The 3,322-nt window shown below is 53.6% G+C and overlaps 1 non-coding gene across 1 annotated transcript; it reads right to left on the reverse strand.

Annotated features, from left to right (window-relative positions):
* Positions 1–2,337: 2,337 nt before the first annotated feature.
* LOC149066042 (U2 spliceosomal RNA) lies at positions 2,338–2,524 on the reverse strand. Its single transcript, XR_016195518.1, has one exon. It is a non-coding gene; the product is annotated as a U2 spliceosomal RNA (small nuclear RNA).
* Between the last annotated feature and the right edge of the window lie 798 nt (positions 2,525–3,322).

The raw sequence follows: 3,322 nt of genomic DNA on the forward strand, positions 1-3,322 counted from the left end.
TCACCAACACGTCAGAGTTGTCCGATGGGTAGTGCTGCTCTTCTCCTGAGAGAACCGGGCCTCCTTCACCCGAAGATAGGCTGCAGCTCTCACCGTTCCCGTCGTTGGCCCACATCACGGACGGCGATATACAGCTGCGGTCTGTGTCGTCTGCATTCAAGCCGGCACTATAACTCAGCGTTGCACTGCGATCGGCACTTGTCACCTTGGTGCCACTGAACGCAGAGGACGAGTCCCCGTTGCTGCGGGCGCTGGTCGGTGATTGCTCCGGCGAGCTGAACAGCGCGTAGGAGTGAAGGAACTTGTCCCGTTCCTCCAGATCACTGTCCTCCAACACCACTCGGCGGGCCGACCCGGGCGAGTGCGTGCCCCTATCCGGCGTCTGACATACCCTCCCGCTTCTCAGGTTTCTCGGCATATTAGGTGTTGCTGACGAATATTGAGGCTTGAGCGTCTCACTTAGTAGGCTTCCTCTTGTTCTGACACGGTTTGCCACGATGTTAGTTGTTAGTCTTGTTAGCAGATGGAGACCGTTAGTAGAGGGAGACTCGATGTTACCTACTTGCAGGTGATCTTTGAGATGAGTTGAGGCTGTGAGTAGATGTTCCTGAATAGCTAGGCACACCCCACGAACGACCCGATCGGCGGCATATGCCCGTGACCAGGGCAGGGGAGATAGGGGGGGGGTCTTAAGGACCCCATGAGACCCATTGGTGGGGGTTGGAGAACTTTAAGAGACTCCGTTAGGACCGTGGAACCTTTAAGAGGGACCTTGATACCAATGGGGAGGACCTTTAGGAGGTCCTACCTAGCCCGGGGGGGGTGAGCCCTTAAGGGACTCTTAAAAAACCCGGGGGGGAAGATCCCACTAGTCCCCTTGGGAGCTCCAATTCTCGGTGGACAGACCTCGCCGAACTCTGGAGCTAGTGTCAAAAGTTCACCAACTCCACAGTCCGGCGACCTCTGCCCGCCGAGGGGAGCCCTGAAGAGGCCACGCGAAGCCCAGGAGTGTGAGGCCTTGAGGCCTCACGGTAACCCACCCAGAGGGAGGGGACCTTTAAGAGGTCCCACGTGAGCCAAACCCACAGGGAAAGAGAACCTTTACGAGGTCTCGCGAGAACCCAGGGAGAGTTGAGACCTTTAATAGGTCTCGCTAGAGAGGGCGGTGGGACACTTTAAGAGGTCCCGAGAGACAGAAGTTGAGGACCTTTAAGAGGCCTCGAGAAAGGGAGGGGAGGGAGGGAACCATGAGTGGGCATCATGCATAGACCCGAATTCCTCAAGCGACCCCGAGAGGTCATCCCGACGAACCCGAGCTATAGATGTGGGGCAGCCCCGCGAGGGAAAGGTGTCAAGTCAGTCCGCCAGGCGTAGCCAAAGCTCCGAGGCTGACCCGAACACTGCCACACCACCGATTGGCTAACAGGCACTTCCGCTGACCGCACGCCCAAGGCCCAGCCATATAATGAGGCGAGGGTCCAAGGACGACGGCTAGGCTGAAATGCCTGAGATGTGACAGGTGCCTTTCCCGGGATCACGACGAGGAGGAGGAGACGAGGAAGAAGAGAGAGCAGGGGTGGTCACGAGTCATCAACCGCCAACCAGGTCATGCTTCGGGCACGCCGTTGCCTTCCTTTAGCCAGCCATCATCGAGGAACAGGAACCAGCTTCTTCACCAACTTGAGAGGACCCGCGGCAACTCTTCTGGTGGGCGTGGCTCGTTGAGTACCTGCAGTAGCACCTTCACACTCCACTGGTTGAAAGCTCTCCTCCTGGCAAGATCCTTGGCAAGATCACTTACTACACTTTGATCTTAGCCAAAAGGCCGAGAAGCGATAACGGGATAGACGCGAATTAATATTTGATCACAATTAACTATAATTAATGTCCTGGCTGGGGTCTGACGCGCGGCGTCGTTCGTATTTTGAAGACGAGACGACTCCTTGTCGACCAGATGTTGCTTTCAGGTGCGACGTATCCTGGGCGCCGTTCCGTTCGGGTTGCACGTTCGACCGCTAGATGTCGACGCGAGAGACCAATATCTACTTGCATTCTCGATCGAGAAGTGGGGGGGGGGGCACCCAGTAACGGGAGAAACGTCGAGAGGACCCGCGGCAGCATTTCGGAAGCGCACAGCACAACGAGGAAACGACCGGCGTGGACCCGTCCTCACAAGGACGTGCCATCCACGTCGTCTCCTTAATAAAAAACTAAGTCCCAGGGGTCGTGTGCCGGGCCTTAATTTCCCGTCGACCGCTTTCAAATTTGTCGTTTTCGCCCCGACAAAGAGTGATTATTGCGAAATTATGAATAAAACACAGAGTCTACTTGATTTCATGAGGATGGGCCCAACTCGAAGGTAGTGCAATATCGAGAGGACCCGCGGCAGAGGTTCAGCAAGCTGAAAGCACTCCGCCCTGTTCCAAAAATAAGTTTAATATCTTGTCCCCATGTAGGAGACGTACCAGATATTAAGCTGATAAGAACAGATTATAAAAAGCTTTTATTCATGTTTGAAAGGTTTCTTTCCATGGCCCGATATGGGACTTACTTTCATCCTTTACAAGGGGATTAGTATACCCATTAGTTGGTTGAGCAGTATGAGTATGTTACAAGCAGTTACGGATTATTCTGCGGTTACAAGCGTGTTACAGTACGCTGTTTACAGTAAGTTTGCGGTTAGTATGAGGATGATGAATACAGGCGAGACATATGCGAGAGTTATTTACATGGTATTTGCGGATAATATGCGGAACATATGCGACCTTCTGTACAAGCTATATACAAGAAATTATGCGGACAATCGGTGCGTTATATATAATGTGCGGACAATTCAAAATGACATGTTATGCGAAAGGTAATACATATATACATTGAGACTACTCTTGGGGGTATTTACATATCATGGGGCAGCATTTGCACGTGCGCTGTGTCGGACCAGTCTTCGCGCATGGTCGCTCGTGCGATCAGGCGAGGACGTTGCGGGTGTCAGGGTCCTCCCGGATGACTGCCGTACTCCGGATATAAATTCCACATAGATATCGCGTGATGCAGCAATCGTATCGCTGACGATCAACTTGCTCATGAGTCCCGCATATCTTCGGGAGCACAGCCGGGACACGATCCTATCGTTAAGTGGATCCCAGGAACCTAGGGCTCCCACCACAATGGTACCAAAGCGGACGTCCGGGTAGCGCTGCTTCAGGAGGTTGAGTAGCGGTCGATATTTCTCTTCCTTGGCACGTCTCGCTGTTGCAAAGGCCTCAGGGCCGTTTTCGAATGGCACCGTCACGTCGATGACCAGGATGGAGCCGTCTTTCTT

The sequence above is a fragment of the Pholcus phalangioides genome, unplaced genomic scaffold, assembly GCF_987345545.1.
Source record: "Pholcus phalangioides strain wild (caught in Gottingen) unplaced genomic scaffold, Ppha-v1.0 ptg000036l_1, whole genome shotgun sequence".
Classification (NCBI taxonomy): Eukaryota; Metazoa; Arthropoda; class Arachnida; order Araneae; family Pholcidae; genus Pholcus; species Pholcus phalangioides.